This window comes from Peromyscus maniculatus, chromosome 23, assembly GCF_049852395.1.
Source record: "Peromyscus maniculatus bairdii isolate BWxNUB_F1_BW_parent chromosome 23, HU_Pman_BW_mat_3.1, whole genome shotgun sequence".
Lineage (NCBI taxonomy): Eukaryota > Metazoa > Chordata > Mammalia > Rodentia > Cricetidae > Peromyscus > Peromyscus maniculatus.
In genome coordinates, this window is record NC_134874.1 from 25,523,813 (window position 1) to 25,541,667 (window position 17,855).

The 17,855-nt window shown below is 44.1% G+C and overlaps 1 long non-coding RNA gene and 1 other non-coding gene across 3 annotated transcripts; both read right to left on the reverse strand.

The window, feature by feature from the left end:
* Window positions 1–597: 597 nt before the first annotated feature.
* LOC121825450 (uncharacterized) lies at window positions 598–16,507 on the reverse strand. 2 transcript variants are annotated; one of them, XR_006067744.2, is made up of 5 exons: window positions 16,298–16,507; window positions 14,855–14,962; window positions 6,785–6,843; window positions 4,017–4,072; window positions 598–838 (listed from the first exon to the last, which is right to left on the reverse strand). It is a non-coding gene; the product is annotated as an uncharacterized LOC121825450 (long non-coding RNA). The 2 variants fall into 2 exon arrangements; XR_013047723.1 differs by lacking the exon at window positions 14,855–14,962.
* On the reverse strand, window positions 8,055–8,158 carry LOC121825551 (U6 spliceosomal RNA). Its single transcript, XR_006067878.2, has one exon. It is a non-coding gene; the product is annotated as a U6 spliceosomal RNA (small nuclear RNA).
* Window positions 16,508–17,855: the final 1,348 nt, after the last annotated feature.

Sequence of the window (17,855 nt, forward strand, 5' to 3'; positions counted from 1 at the left end):
ATCACTAAAGAAAATGTCTCTCCCTTCCCCAGCAACTGTGAACTGCCTATGAGGGAGTGAACTCCCTTGAGGGAGGCTTGGGAGCCCCTCCCCCACCTGTGACAGACTATTCGGAGGCCCCATCTTGTGGAAGTGTTGTGCAGGGAGCTGCTGTGGGTTCATGGCCATCTCATACACAGATGACAGTGCTCCTCAGCACTCCACCCCATTCTCCGGCTCTTACATCCTTTTTGCCCCCTGATCCTGATGTCCGCAATGTCCCTTGAGCCTTATAGTGGGGGATATAGATGTCCCATTTAGGGTTAACAGTCACACAAAAGTGATTTTGTCTTGAGTTGGGGGCAGAGAATAGGAGGCTTTCAAAGCAGTCTTCCTGTGGACTCTGGCGACACACCCATGGGTGACCTCAAATGCCACCCATTAGATCCCACCTCAAAGGTTCCATAGCAGCTACTCGGAGGCATCATCCCAGAGAGTGAGCCTTGAGCCATGGGGGACCCTGAAGAATAACACAGGTACAACCCAACCACAGTACTTATGAAAAGAGAAGTAAAGAAAGACACCATCATTTCAACATAGATGCTTATGACAAGCCCATGGGGTAAAATGGTTTTTCAGACCAGAATCAGGAAGCAGACAGGGGTTTCCATGAGAATGCCGTCCTGAGGTGGCTGAACATGCCATCTCCAGTGTGTAGAGGGAGTCTTCACTGAGAAGCGGGGCTTCCGCGTCCACTTTGTAAACTGTGGTCTTGGTCACTTGAGGCTGGGACGGCTACAGAATGTCTTCCATGGATTCGGTTATGTTTCCTTCTGTGCTTATCTGTGTATGACTTTGCCTGGAGAAAATGAGCAAATGCCTATTCATGCCAGCAAGAGACCAACCAGATAAGTGATCACAGCCAAGCCCATCTTAGTGGGGTTCCTTATGACTGAGTGGTTACTTCCAAAAACAGAGATGCCTCAAAAGTAGCTGCATCCCTGAAAAGTCCACCCCAGCCTGGGTGAAGAATCATGAAAGGTACATCCCTGGAGTCCCCTGCATGGCCTACAGACAGCCTGGGCCACTTGAGACCCTGTCTCAAATTTTCAAAGGAAGCTAGTAAACATATGGTGCTGTGGGATGGTCTGTATGTCAAATTGCTCTGATTGGTCAATAAATAAAACACTGATTGGCCAGTGGCCAGGCAGGAAGTAGGTGGGACAAGGAGAGAGGAGAATTCTGGGAAGCAGAAGGCTGAGGCAGGGAGACACTGCCAGCCGCCGTCATGACAAGCAGCATGTGAAGATGCAGGTAATCCATGAGCCACGTGGCAAGGTATAGATTTATAGAAATGGATTAATTTAAGATACAAGAACAGTTAGCAAGAAGCCTGCCATGGCCATACAGTTTGTAAGCAATATAAGTCTCTGTGTTTGGGTCTGAGCGGCTGTGGGACTGGCGGGTGACAAAGATTTGTCCTGACTGTGGGCAAGGCAGGAAAACTCTAGCTACAATATGGGACCAGAGAGATGGTTCAAGGAGTAAAGGAGCTTGCCACCAAATCTGAGGACCTAAGTTCAATCCCCGGGACCCACATGCCAAGGCAAGAGTGCGCGAGCACACACGCGTGTGCACACACACAATTAATTAATTAAAATGTAATAAAGGCATATCTTTAAGCCCACCAACAGCTCACAGACATGTTATCAAACCTGTCTTTTTTGTGTTGCTTTGTATCTTAGCGTTTCCATTGCTGTGATAATCACCGTGACCAAAAGCAACATGAAGAGAAAAAGTTTTACTTCCGATTACAGTTCCACGTCATGGCCTACCATCAAAGGAAGGTCAAGGACAGGCAATTGAGGCAGGAACTCATGCAGAGGCCACGGAGAATGCTGCTTACTGGCTTGTTCCTCATAGCCTTCTCAGCCTGCTTCCTTATACCATCTAGGACCACCTGCCCAGGGCTGGTACCTCCCACAGTGGACTGGACTCTCCTGTACCAATCACTAATTAAGAATATGCCCCACAGGCTTGCCCATCTGGCCAATCTTATGGAGGCATTTTCTCAATTAGGATTCCCTCTTCCCAAGTAAGTCTAGGTTCCTGTCAAGCTGACAAAATCCAATGGCCGCACTTATGGGGGATGGTGTTTGTTGTTGCTGTTGCGATGGTGGTAGTTGTGGTTTTTTGTTTTGTTTTATTTGAGATAGGGTGTCACTATGTACCCAAATTGACTCAAATTCATGATCGGGGTGTCACTATGTACCCACTATGTATGTAATCCACCTGCCTTAGCCTCCTCAGTCCTTGAATTATAGGTGTGAGTTACTATGCTTATCATATTTGTTTTTTATAGTGGTGATGGTGGTAGTGATGGTAGTGGTAGTGGTGGTGGTGGTAGTGATGGTGGTGGTGGTGGTGGTGGTAGTGGTGGTGGTGGTGGTGGTACTGTTGCTATTTTTAAAACAGGGTCTCATGTAGCCCAGGCTAACCTGAAACTTGCTATGTAGCCACAAATAGCCTTAAGCTCCTGATTCTCCTGCCTCTACATTCAAAATGCTAGGATTGCACGCCTGTGCCCTCAAACCTCACTCACTTTTGTCCTTAATGGACATGTGCTTGTTCTCATATGTACAGTAAAGTAAGAGCACTTGATACACACCTACAGCTGGTTACAGCCAAATGGGAGCAATATGCTTCTCTGTGACGTGAGACTCTAAGCCCTTCCCTTTTGCAGCCTGTAATAAATGGTTATGGGCTCTGGGTACCAAACTGGAGTGAGATGAGAGGAATGGCGTCGAATGCACCAGAGAATAAGTTTGCTTTTATTGACTTGGGGTAGAACATAAATTCAGACCTGTCAAGGTAATAAAGTTAGTGAATGATGGGAAGGAATTAGTCAACCCCTTTCAAAATGAAATGAGGGGAGCCAGGAAGATCGGAGCACTGACTGAGATCCAAAACAAACAGCCAGCTCCAAGATCATGCCTTTCATCTTCAATCTTGTGTACTTTAATCATTTATGGCCCTGGACGCGGTTCTTCCGTGAAGACAAGGGCTCCAAACGAACACGAGGATAATGAATGTGAAAGACCATTATATTTAATATTCTAATATCATTAATGCAGCAGCCGCAGCTAGAGAGCAAAGACTTTCCAAATTCATAATTTCTTGCTCCGACACACACCATGAAATGGGCTTTCTAAATCACAGGGGCACGTCCCAGCATCTCCTTTATTAAAATAATTCTATTTTATTTCTTGGATCTGTGCAGCCTAAGCAAGCGTTCTAAATATTTAAGACATTGGAGGATAAAATGCTGGTGAATGTGTGGCTAGCAACCTGCTGCCTGCTGTCTAGCTGCACCGAGAACTGGCTTCAAAGTCTTCTTGTCTTGGGGACTGAGGAGCTGGCTCAGCAGTTAAGGGGACTTGCAGCAGTTCTTGCAGATGACCAGGGTTCAGGTCTCAGCATCCACATAGTAACTCACAACCATCCATAACCTCAATTCCAGGGCATCCAAAGACCCTTTCTGATCTTGCTGGGCACCACACACCCACATGGTGTACATACTTACATGCAGGTAAAATACTCATCCACATAAAACAAAATAAACATACCTAAAAAAATTTAAAGGGTCATCTTGGCCTTGGTCTATGTACTGAATTTCTGTGAATTCAATGTGTGTGTGTGTGTGTGTGTGTGTGTGTGTGTGTGTGTGTGTGTGTATGCATGTTTCTCTGTGTGGGGTGCATATGTATGTGTATGTAAGTGTAGTGCCTGTGTGTAGAGACCAGGGGTTAGAGGTCAACACCTCAGGTGTCATCCACCTTGAATTTTGAGACAGGGTCTCTCACTGGGATTTGGAGCTTGTCCGTTAGGTTAGGTTGGCTGACAACAAATACCTAAAAATCCTCCTGTCTCCACCTTTCCATCTGTAGGATTACAAATACACACCACCATGACCAACTTTTTACATGGATTTGGGAGCTCAAACTCAGGCTCTCAAGTTTTCACAGTGAGTACTTTACCAACTGAGCATCTCCCCAGCCTAGATGTCCTCTTTGATCTGCATATTCCATTTTATCTGCAAATGAAAAGGGGAAAGTGACTAACAGAGACACTGTGGTTGTTCGAATAGAAATGGCCCCCATAGATCATCTGTTTGAATGCTTGGTCATCAGGGAGTGACATTATTAGGTGTGGCCTTGTTGAAGTAGGTGTGGATTTGTTGGAGGAAGTGTGTCACTGGGGATGGACTCTGAGGTCTCAGATGCTCAAGCCTGGCCAGTATGTGACAGTTTCTTCCTGCTGCCTGTGGATCCAGATATAGAACTCTCAGCCACCTCTCCAGAACCATGTCTGCCTGTGTGCCACCATGCTTCCCATCATGATGATAATGGACTGAACCTCTATAAGAGTTGCCATGCAGCACTCGGGAGGCAGAGCCAGGTGGATCTCTGTGAGTTCGAAGCCAGCCTGGTCTACAAAGCGAGTTCCAGGAAAGGCGCAAAGCTACACAGAGAAACCCTGTCTCGAAAAACCAAAAAAAAAAAAAAAAAAAAAAGAGTTGCCATGATCATGGTGTCTCTTCACAACAATAGAAACCCTAAGACAGACACACTCATTATGTTCCCTCTGAGTTGAATCATTGTGATCAGTGGCTACATTTAGGGAAATTTTTGATAACTTGATTTTTAATAGAGTCTGCCTGAATGACTGCTCATCTACAGGAACCACTCTCAACTATCATTTTGGTCTCCAAAGAAATCAAAGCATGCATGAAGACTGTTCTGGTTTCATTCTGTTGCTATGACAAATATCACAACCAAAAGTAACTTAGGGGAGGAAAGCTTTTATTTGGCTTAAAATAATTCAAGGAGGAACTTGAAGCAGAAATCTTAGAGGAACACTGCTGGCTGGCACACAAACAGGTTCAGGCTTAGCTAGCTTTCTTATATAGCCCAGGACCACTGGCCTAGGGAATAGTAGCATCCACAGTGGGCTGGGACCACCTACGTCAATTAATAGTCAATGCAATCCTCCACAGACATGCTTATAAACCTATATGATCTAGACAATTCCTACATTGAGACTCCCTTCTTAGGTGACTCTAGGCTGTGTTACTTTGACAGTTAAAGCTAACTAGGACAAAGACCATGTTCTTAGAAGCACCTAAAATATTTGTTAGCTATACATTAAGAGTAATCCACATGATGTGTCAAAAGCATGTGTGCTTTTGGGGGGGAATAGCACTCTTCTGTATACTGAGGTCTTGGTCACTTGAAGCCAGGTTTCTGGAGAAGTATCTTCCGTGGGTCAAGTCTTATTTCCCACTCTTTGTATCATTCTCTCAATGTCATTAGAAGGGGCTTTGAAAAACATCCTGCAGGTAAATCAGCTAGTGAGCTGTCCCAGAAAGAAGGATTCCAGGTAAGTGCTCTAGAGCTGAGCCACATCTTAACCCCTCATTGGGGGATCCTAGGCAAACATTCTGCCTTTGAGCCATAACCCTATCCCTTCCAGCAGGCTTGCAGAATGTTTCCTGCGTACATTTACTGGATCCCAGGAAGCATTCATCACGGAGATTTTTTCCACTCCTGGTGTGGTGAGATAGCATCTTGGTGAGGGACACTTCTGTCATATCCCCCCTGGTGGAATGCTGCTGGCTGGCAACACAAGCATGCTCAGGCCTAGCAAGCTTTCTTATACAGCCCAGGACCTAACTATTGACTAATTGCCTAGACAATCTGTCCTGAGCATTTATCCCCTGAAAGTATCGTTTTTGACTGGATCATTTAATTCTCAAGCTGCCTTCGATGGAATGGGAAAGCCATTTGACTTGCAAAGCTGATTACAAATTATTTTCTGATTACAGATTTATTTTGTTGGTGACAAAACGCTTCCCACTAATTGCTAAAATAATCTTGGAGGCACTTGCCTCCGAACACCTCATTTATTAACTCACTGTAGTTTCTCCCTCATCCATGTTTTCATCTTTTTTTTATTTATTTATTTTAAACACCTATTTACAGGATCATTAATCTTCATCAATATCTCTAGGGCCCTTGAGAAACAACTGGTCTGGGCTATAAGAAAATCAGGAAGTTAGTAAAGGGCCTGGGATGGGGCATTGGGGGGGTGTCTTCCAACAGAGAGGAGGTAGAACATACAGTGATGTAAAGAGGGAAGAGGGAGCCGGGCGGTGGTGGCACATGCTTTTAATCTCAGCACTTGGGAGGCAGAGCCAGGAGGCTCTCTGTGAGTTCAAGGCCAGCCTGGTCTACAGAGCAAGATCCAGGACAGGCACCAAAACTACACAGAGAAACCCTGTCTCAAAAAGCAAAAAAAAAAAAAAAAAGAGGGAAGAGGGAATTGTGGAATGGGATAGTTTAAATGGGGTGAGGGGAGAGAGGAAAGACTATAGGAAAGAATACATGGAACACAATAAGTAGCACTAAACACCTTTAGAAAATGTCATATGGGGACCTACTACTAGAGAAGTTTCTTAAACTTCTTAAAAATCTATGCTTACATGTGTAAAAAAGAGTTCAAATTGGACTACCCTATAACAGAGCAACAGTGCCTCTACCAGACACCACAGGTAAACAAATTAAAAAGCCCAGGGCTGTAAATGGGTTACCCCTAGAAGGCTCATTGGCCACAGGGTTCCACAGATTCCCAAACAGACTATTGTTGATGTTATTGGTTACCCTCCAGAACATTATAGTATGACCCTGTTGCTAAAGATGCCACATACTTGAATCATAGAATATAGAGAAATAAATCTAGTACTGACCTGGAAGTTTGGTTGGTACTGGCTAGCCTTCATAGTGCTGGAAGGTGCTGTGCACACTGCTAGAGGAGAAAAGTGATCATCACTCTCACTCAGTGTGAACCCTCTGAGCTACAGTAATAACTAGTCTGGTAAGATATGCCCACTGATACACTGGGGGCACAAATGTTATGGGACTAACTACACACTTTCTGATTGGATTTAAGGACTGTTCCATAAGATGGAACCCATACTTGGTATCATTAATGGGGCCAAAAACCTATGCCCAGATAGGTCATAGACCCTAAGGAAGAAGCTACCACTAAATGATTCTGTGAAATGATCATAGTATTAAACAAACTCCTCATGACTTACTGGTATATCCATGTATTAGTGCTTCTCTCAGCCCTCATCAAAAAAGCTTATTCTGTAGTAAACAGCGACTAACATGAAAACCGACAACTGGTCAACCCACAAAGAACAAGAGGCTCTGGAGTACTCAGCTTTAAATGGGACATCATTTTTCTCAGCAAAGAAAAAATTTTTAAACAGGCAAAAGTGATGAAATAACATTAAATCTGATATCACTGGGAAAAAAACAGACTATTCAAAAATTAGAATCAGCATAAACTAAAATCTATAACTAAAAAACACTAAAGTTTTAGTTATATTTTAATACAATTAACTTACTCCATGATCTTTGTTCTGAAAAACTGAATCATGTTTAAAGTGTTGCTAAGAATAGAATTCCTTTTTTAATTGAAAATAGTTTTTTTCATACACTATATTCTGATTAGTTTCCCCTCCCCCAGTCCTTCCAGTTCCCTGCCCCCCATTGCCCCTTCAATTCACATCCATACCCTTCCTGTCTCTCCTTAGAAAACAAACAGGCATCTAAGGAATAATAAGAAAATTTAAAAAGATAAAATCAAAACAGGACAAAACAAACAGAAGAAAAAGAGACAAAGGAAAAAACACAAGAAACATATATAGACACAGAGACACATACATTCATGCACACAAGAACCCCATAAAAACACAAAAGTGGAAGCCATATTAAATACACAAAGGACCTGGAAGGTGAAAAATAAAATAAAATAAATACCCTGATAAAACATTATGAGACAAAGAACTTCCAAAGATGTCATTTAGTTTATTTTGTGTTGACCATCTACTGTTGGGCATGGGGGTCTACCCTTAAGAGTAGTTTGTTTCCCCAGTGAAACTCCCTTGGCAAAAGCTAAGTTTTCATTTGCAAGTGGCTATCAATTGAAGGTAACTTCTGGGTTAAGGAAAAATTACGGAATCTTTCATGAATTTGAGTGTCATCCTTTCACTGGGGCCATACTAATCTTCTCTGTATTTGTTCCAATTTTAGTATATGTACTGCCAAAGTAATCAGCAAATGGTGAATGTGTTAGTTAGGGTTGTATTGCTGTGAAGAGACACCATGATCACAGCAACTCTTATAAAGGAACACATTTAATTGGCCTGGCTTACAGTTCAGAGGCTTAGTCCATTATCACCAAGGCAGGAAGCATGGCAGTGTACATGTAGACATGATGCTGGAGAAGTAGCTCAGAGTCCTACATCTTGATCCTCAGGAATAGAAAGTGAACAGAGTGTCATGCTGAGTGCAGCTTGAGCAAAGGAGACCTTAAACCCACCCCCACAGTGACACACTTCCTCCAATAAGACCACACCTGCTCCAAACAAAGCCACACCTCCTAAGAGTGCCACTCCCTCTGAGCTTGTGGGGACCCATCCCATTCAAACTACCACAGTACATTTATGGCATATCCTCCTCCCAAGTTCAGGTGTCATTGTCATGGAAGAGGGGTCAGAAAGACTGTAAGACCCAGAGGTAGTAAATGACTACATAGAAGCAGCATTTTCCAGGCATAACAGGGCAGTTGCACATATGAACTCACAGTGGTTGTGACAGTGCACACAAGACCTGTGCAAGCTCCAGGCAGACAAAGAATCACAGAGAGAGCAGGTGGGTATGAAGTTTCACTCCTGACCTAGGCGCTATTGGTAATTGATAGTCCTTAAGAGAGGGGCTTTTTTCTTTAAGAGTGTGACCCCTGCTAGATCAACCACACTCCAGGGGCTGGCCCCATGTCCAAGAATATTGGGCAACACAAATTGGACTCAGTGCATTTTTAAAACAAAACAAGAGAATATGGGGTTCTGTAGCTAAGAAAGTGGAGGTAGATCAGAGAGGCGTAGCTGAAGAGGGATGTAAACGTGATCAAAATACATTTATGAAATCTCAAAGAATTAATAAAAAGAATATTTTAAAAACATGGAATGAATGAGCTGTCTACACCTGTAATCCCAATGTTCAGGATGGTGAGACAGTAAGATGCCTGCCTGGGTTACATAGTATGTTGTGGGATAATCTTTTTGTACACTGTGAAGATAGGTCTTTGCCAAGGCACCTTCTGATTGGTTTAATAAAGAGCTTGAATGGTCAATAGCTAGGCAGGAGAGGATAAGTGGGATTTCTGGGGAGAGAAAGGAAGAGGAGGAGGAATCTAGGATTTCACCAGCAGATTCGGAGTAACTCAGATATGCCATATGGAGGAGAGGTAACCAAGCCATATGGCAGAATGTAGATTAAAAAATATGGGTTAACTAAGTTATAAGAGCTAGTTGAAAACAAGCCTAAGCTAAAGGCCAATCTTTCATAATTAATAATAAGTCTGTTTGTCATTATTTGGGGGCTGGTGATCCAAATGTAGTCCGACAAAAAAGCTTACTACAGTAGTGAGATCCTATCTCACGTGGGGTGGGTGAATCCTAGTTAACAATTGACCATCCATCTTGCTTACCAAGTTGTTGGTCAGGGGGCAATGAAATGTCCTCTCAGCTTGAATTACAATGGGAGATGGAAAACAATGGAAAGGAATCATTGATGGTCAATGGGGAAATCTATTCTTCATTTGCCTCTGGCCATCAAGAAAAATAATATTGGACCTACGGGAAAGGACAGTGAGAAAGTGTTTGGAAAATATTCAGTATGTTTCAGCAATATTGATAACTGAGGAGTGTGTGTGTGTGTGTGTGTGTGTGTGTGTGTGTGTGTGTGTGTGGATTTAGATGGAGCCCACGGCCTTGCATATACTAAGCAAGTGGTCTACCACTGAGCCATCTACCCCTGAGCCATGCATACCCAAAGTACTTCATTGGGCTGTCCTAAAATATGCTCTACCACTAAGTTACATTCCTAGAGCCCCCCAGGGTATTCCAAGTGGTGCTCTACCTCTGAGTCATGCCCCTAACACTTTACTGGGGGATTCTAGGCAAACGCTCTACTGGTAGCACATATCTAGGATTCAGAAAATTAGAAGCAGGAGGATCAGTTCAACCTTGGCTACCTAGTGAATTGGAAGCCAGCCTAGATTATAAAAGACTCTGTCTCAGAAATATTGGAGAAGATGAGGGACTGGAGAGATGGCTCTGTAGTTAAAAGCATTTGATCTTCTAGAAGACCCAAATTTGGTTCCTACAATCCACTTTGAGTAGCTCACAACCACCTAAAACTCAAGATTCAGAGGATATAACACCCTCTTCTGGCTTCCTTGGGCACCACACTCACATGCCCAGAGAGAGAGAGAGAAGAGAGAGAGAGAGAGAGAGAGAGAGAGAGAGAGAGAGAGAGAGAGAGAGAGAGAATTTAAATTTTTAAGAAAAGGAAGACAGGATTTTGATCTCCTCTTTCCAGCAACACTTGACCAAAGTTCATGTCAAGTTGACCTTCCTTCCTTTGCTTTTGGAAATCCAGTTCAAGCTCAGTTCTGCTAAGATTTCCTTCCTAGTGGGCTGTTGTACTCACTGCAAAGGCCTTTCCTGGATCTGGCAGGGAACTGCCTATAATTACCCTTAATGTACTCCTGGAGCAAAGATACGCACATCAAGAGCCAAAATAGAAGGTTAACTACAAACTGTGTAGTAATGCAATTACCTCCCAATTATCCTTTCCAACACTTAGGGAATGAATAGAAGACATTAAGCCCAACTCTGCAGGAGAGTCTCTGGTTTTTGCCAGTGAAGTGGAGGCTGGGAGGGGCAGAAGGTGGAACAGCCATCGGTGGATGCTGGTGGTAATGAAGGTGCGGTGATGGCGGCACCTCCATGCAATTATCCCTATGGGTACCAAATCCCCTTTTTCTCTAGTTTAGGTTTTGTTTTGTCATTTTTATTTTTGTTTTTGTTTCTGAGTCAGGATATCACTTTGTAGCCCTTGCTGTTATCAGGTTTGTGACAATCCTCCTGCCTCTGCCTTTCAAGTGATAGGATAACAGAGGTGAGCCACCCTGCCCTATGATGTTGGGCTTCATTCACATTCTTCCACTCATGGCCTGGAGTGATGTCTCAATGGGACAAGTGCCTGTGGAACAAGCATGAGGAGCTGAGTTCAACACCCAGAACTCACATAAAGCCAGATGTGCACATGTGGATAATGCCAGCACTCCTGGTATGAGGTGGGAGGCAGAGACAAAATCCCCAGAAGCTTACAGGCCAACTAGCCGCTGCATAGAACAGCTAACAGGAAAAAGACTGTTTCAAACAAGGTGGAAAGCAAGGACCAATGCCTGAGATTGTCTTCTGACCTCCAATACACTTCATAGCACACACACACACACACACACACACACACACACACACTTTAATTATTATCATTGTTGTTGTTGTTTATTATTGTTATTATTATTGTACTATCCCAACAGCTCAGGAAATAAAGGTGCTTGCTGCCAAGACCAAAAACCTGAGTTATTAGGTCCTCAGGTCTCACAAGGCAGAGGGAAGAAACCAACTTCCCCAAGTTGTCTTCTGACTCCCACATGTATGACACATGTGTGCCCACATGTGCGCACGCAGACACTAAATAGATGTTCAAAAAATCCATCAAACTGCATTCCACTAAAGGTGGGCCAGGTTAGCAGCCATCACAGACCTGTGCAAGGCTCCACGTAAGCACTGATCCAATGCAAAGTTCTGTAAAACGAGTATTTTTCCCCTCAAAGCCTGTATCAAAAATGTCAGCTAAGACTTCAGAGGTGAGCATCTCATCTAACATTAGGCAGTCCTCTGGGGGCTGGGACAAATCCAGAGGGAGCATTTCCTGTCCAGGGTGGTGGTGTGAGACTTTCCCAGGGAAGATGTTAGAAAATATCTATTCATCCCAGATACAGAGGACATGGACAGGCCAGAGGAAGATCCTGTCCTAGTCTAGCCTGGTCAAGCAATGAGTTTACTGAGGCTCCTTACAATGAGCATGGGAAGGGAGGCGGGTACTGAGGCTGGATGGCTCAGTGGCTAAGAGCGCTCGCTGCTCTTGCATAGGGAATGAGTTTGGTTCCCTGCACCAACAAGTGCTCACATCCCATCTGTAGGTCCAGCTGCAGGGAATCCTTCTTCTGGCCTTCTCTGGTATCCTCACACATGTGCACACACACACAGAGAGAGACATGTACACACAGACACCCACACACATACACATAAATTAAAACACACGTATTTTTTTCAACAAGGCGGGAGTTCCTTTTGAGTAAGAATGTTGCATAGATGCTAAGAGTGGGCATGAAGAAATAGGAGCAGGCAGAAAATGAGGAACATTTTGGTACCAGCTTCACCAACATCTACATCCCTCTGACATCACAGGGTCACTCTCTCAAGCAGGTCTTTAGCAACTGCAGCAAAAAAAAAAAATCTACAATGGTCATCTTTGCTTTGTAACCTCCTCCTCATTCTGTCCAATCCATCAGCAGACATTATTCTTTAATCTAAGCCATATCTTCTGTGTTAACATTGGCTGATATGAATATGAATTGCTATTGAATAAACCACTGCCAAGTGTAGGGACTTTTTAAGAGCAAGTTTGTGTGCTACAAGGTGTAGACTGAAGTTTCTTGGTCTTGCCCAGTCCCACCCAAGCAGCAGCTGTTCTTACAAAAATTCAGAGGTTTAATATTAATTGCAAACTGGTCTATGGCTCAAGCTTATTGCTAGCTAGCTCTTACATCTTAAATTAACCTTAAATTAACTTTAATAGATTACTATCAATCTATGTATCGCCATGCTCTCTTGCCTTTACGTATGTTCTCTTACACCTTGCTCCTCTGGCACTCACAGCATCTCCCCGACTCCTCCTTTCTTCTCCCTGTATCTCTCTTGGGCTTCCTAACTGTCTATATCCTGTGTTGCCATAGGCCAAAACAGCTTCTTTAGTAACCAATGGTAGCAACACATATTCACCACATACAGAAAGACCATCCCACAGCAACAAGGCTGGAGAGATGATTCAATGGTTAAGAGCACTTCTTCTTCTTCTTCTTCTTCTTCTTCTTCTTCTTCTTCTTCTTCTTCTTCTTCTTCTTCTTCTTCTTCTTCTTCTTCCTCTTCTTCTTCTTCTTCTTCTTCTCCTTCTTCTCCTTCTTCTTCTTCTTCTTCTTCTTCTTCTTCTTCTTCTTCTTCTTCTTCTTCTTCTTCTTCTTCTTCTTCTTCTTCTTTTCCCCCAGAGGACCTCAGTTTGATTCCCAGCGTCTACATTAGCAGCTCACAACAGTCCATAACTTCAGTTCCAGAGGATCCAGTGGCACTAGACACACACACACATGGCACACAGACATACATTTGAGCAAAGCACTCACACACATAAATAAACCATTTTATGTTTCATGTGTGTCTAGGTATACATGTTCACATATATGAGTATGTGTGTGCACATGTTTATGTCTTTCTTCAGGAAACATCTACTTTGTTTTTGGAGATAGGACTTCTCACTGGCCTGGAGTTGCTAAGTAGGCTAAGCTGCCTGGCCATGCTGTCACAAGGACCCACCTGTCTCCACCTCCCCAGGCACATACTCAATGGCCTTTTTGTCACATGGGTACTGGTGGTTGAACTCAGTTCCTCATGCTCAAGTGGTGTTCTAGTTTCATTTCTGTTACTATGATAAAAATACCCTTATGAAAAGCAACTTAGTCAGGCAGTAGTAGCACATGCCTTTAATCCCAGCACTTGGGAGGCAGAGGCAGGTAGATTTCTGTGAGTTCAAAGCCAGCCTGATCTACAACTCAAGTTCCAGGACAGCCAGAGCTGTTACACAAAGAAACTTTGTGCCCCAAAAAAGGCAACTTAGTGAATAAAAGGTTTATTTCAGCTCACAGTTCGAGATTAAAGTGAATGAGTGTAAGGGAGTCAAGCCAAGAACTAGAAGAATCTAGGCAGCTCACATCCACAGTCAACAGCAGAGAGAAATGAATGTGGGCGCACTCAAGTACTTGCTTGCTTGTGCTCAGTTTGATTTCTCTGCTTTTACACAGGTTGAGAACTCTGCCTAGAGAATGGTGCCACCCATGGTAGGTTGGATCTTCCTACACCAATTAACTTAATGAAGACAGTCCCCCATAGATACGTCCACTGGCCAATCTGAGCTAGACAATCCCTCATTGAGATGCTCTTCCCAGGTGACTCTAGGTTGTGACAAGTTGGCAATGTTAACCATCACACACAGTAGGCACTTTGCTGATAAAGTGGTCTCCTCAACTCCAACAGACGTCATTTTTAATCTAAGATGTGTCTTCTGCGATAACATTGGCTAATGTGAATAGCAACCACTGCAAAAAAAAATAAGGCATTGCGAAATGCAAGTTTTGGGGCATAGAGAGATGCTCAGTGATTAAAAGCACATAGGGCTGTTGCAGAGGACCTGAGTTCAGTTCCTGGCACTCATGTCCAGCAGTAACCACCTGTTAAGTCCAGCTCCGGGGAACCCAACACACTCTTTGAGTGTCTCTACAGGCAACTGCACTCAAGAGCATACACACACACACACACACACACACACACACACACACACACACACACACGTTAAAACAAGTTTTTATTGTATTTCATGATGGAATCTCCTGTCTAGGTCTTGCTCAGATGCCTCTAAGTGATGCCCAGTGCCTCCCACCAAAAGTCTCCAACCTGGGACCTGAAGAGATGGCTCAGTGGATGGAAGTATATGTTGTGCAATCATAACAACCTGTGTTAAGATCCCCAGCACCCACATAAAAGGCCAGGGGAGGTCATACATACCTGTAGCCCCAGAGCTGCAGGGCTGAAATCAGGATGATCACTGGGGTGTTCTGGGTAACAGCATAGATGAAAATTGGCATGCTCCAGCTTCAGTGAGGAGCCCTTTGTCTCAAGGAAATAAGGCAAAGAGTGATAGAGGATAATCCATGTCCTCCTCTGGCTTCCTGTGCACACACATGAGCACATGCACCAACATACACATGTGTACACACATGCATACACAATACACACAAAAGAGCCTCTAGACTTAACAACCATTCTATTTCCCAAGTGCTTCCCCAACTTGATACCAACCCAAGTTCACCAGTACAGATAACTGATGATGATAGAGTCTGACACCTCCTTTGGGGCCAGTGCCACAGCCATATCAATTCCTGGTTCCCAAGATCCTCTTAAAGAACTGAAATCAGGCATGGAGTGGTGAAGGGCATTGCAGAGGACTGGAGTTCAGTTCCCATCACCTGTGTCTGGTGGCTCACACCTGCCCGTATCTCCAGCACAAGGGCAACCAACACCTTCTTCTGGCTTCTACAGGCATCTGCGCACCCGTGTGTGTGTGTGTGTGTGTGTGTGTGTGTGTGTGTGTGTGTGTGTGTGCAGACACACACACATAGAAACATATTTTTACATGCGTGTGTTTTTATAAACACATAATTACAAAGAAAAGGAATCCTTTTTTAAGAAATAACATGCTGCAATCCCAGAATTCCTTGCTATGCAATACTCAGAAGTGACAGCCACAGAACAGGAGACAGGAAGATGGTCAGCCTTGTTAAGGGGCGGAATTTACAGTTGGAAGAGAAACTTCACCATCAGGGCCTGTGGAGGAGGAAAGAGGAGTCGAATCCAAATAGGTCTCAACTGACACAGAAGAGTGGAGGCACCCGAGCAACCACATCCCCACTCCAAATGGAAAGGCGCCCAGGTTCCATCAGCTGCTTTTCCAAATGCCCCAGGAAACTCTGGCTGCTGCTTATAACAAAGCCAGACATGACTCCAACACACACACACACACACACACACACACACACACACACACACACACAGGCATGCCTTTTATAAGGCCAGTTGCCCCATTTTGTTTGGCGTAATTTATTACTCAGTACATATCAATACTACAATTGTCAGCCCCGCAGACATTTTCCATTTTAATAGTTCGCATGAGGTACCACATTATCGATCCTACACTACTAAATAAAAAACTCGTTTGTCAGGGGAACACGAAACGACTTTTAATGGACACAGCCAAACACCTGCTACTAGTTAGGGAAGACAAATAACCATCCCACCACAGGGACATTTGGAAATGGCTTTGCTGTGTGACTCTCCCTTGGGGATGCATGAAGAACTGTCTATTTATTCCAGATAGGACACGCAGACCAGAGAAAAGATTCCATCCAAGTTCAGCTGGATGAACCAATGTGCTCATTTGGAGTTACTCACAGGTGCATGGGTGAGGGGTCACTCACAGGATCATGGAGTCAAACGCAGCAGTATCACCAAAAACAGTGACATCCTAACATGGGTGGTGACCTCACAGGGGCTTCTCAGAGTCCCACCTTTTCTCTGAGCCTCACCTAAAATTCCAATACCTCCCAAGAGCAAGAAATAGCCGAAATTCCAGAAAGGATCCTGTGACTCCGCCAACCCCCCAGTTACCGTTACTCTAGACTATTATGCTGTTTATTTTGTTGCCATGACTACAGGGCCACACATTCTGGAGATCAACACAGTAATTTCTGCTCAAGACGGCAAAGGTCATGTGATGCCCAGAGAAAAAAGCCAGACTCTGCAAACCCTGAGACGCTCTGCCTTAAGAATTATTGGTCTTATCATGGGGATAGGGAGAAACTGGGTACTAGGGAAGTCCCCAGGAATCCACAAGTTTGACTCCAGCTTAGACTGCTACCAATAATGTGGAGGGTGCCTGAAATGGCTTACCCCAGTAATCAGATCAGTGAGTACCCTAACTGTCATCATAGAGCCTTTCTCCAGTAACTGATGGAAGCAGATGCAGAGATCCACAGCCAAACACCAATCAGAGCTCAAGGAATCCAGTTGAAGAAAGAGAAGATTCTATTAGCAAGGGGCATCAAGATCATGATGGGGAAACCTACAGAGACAACCAAACCAAACTAGTGGATACTCATGAAATTTAGACCAATACCTGTGGAGCCTCCACAGGACTGGACTAGGCCCTCTGCATAAGTGAGACAGTTGTGTAGCTTGATCTGCTTAAGGGGCCCCCGGCAGTAGGATTAGGATCCATTTCTGGAACATGAGCTGGCTTTTTGGAGCCAACTACCTATGGTGGGACACCTCGCACAGCCTTGAGGCAAGGGTAGGAGGCTTGGACCTACTTCAACTGAATGTACCAGGCTCTGCTGACTCCAATGGGATGTCTTACCTTCTTGTAGGAGGGAACGGGGTGGTGGGTGTTGGTGGTGGAGGCTGCAGGGGCTGGAGGAGGGATGAGGGGGATCTGTGATTGGTATGTAAAATGAATTTTAAAAATTTCTTAATAATAAAAAAATTCAAAAAAAAATAATTATTGGTCTTAATGGAAAACAGAAAGTAACTTCTGGAAACATCCGAAGATTAAGATTCTCGTTAAGAATCAGAAGTGGCACTCTTGACCAGGTGTCTTAGGGTTACTATTGCTTTTGGTCATGATGAAACACCGTGACCAAAAGCAAGATGGGAAGGAAAGGGTTTATTCTGCTTAAACTTCCACATTGTAGTCCATCACTAGAGGAATTCAGGACAGGAACCCAGGCAGGACAGGGACCTAGAGGCAAGAACTGTAGCAGAGGCTATGGAGGGGTGCTGTTCAGTGCCTTGCTTCCCTGGCTTGCTCACCTGCTTTCTTGTAGAACCCAGGACCACCAGTCCAAGGATAGCACCACCCATAACAGGCTGAGCTCTCCCCCACCAATCACCAATTAAGAAAATGCCCTACAGGCTTGCCGACACCTGATCTTATAGAGGTATTTTCTTAAAT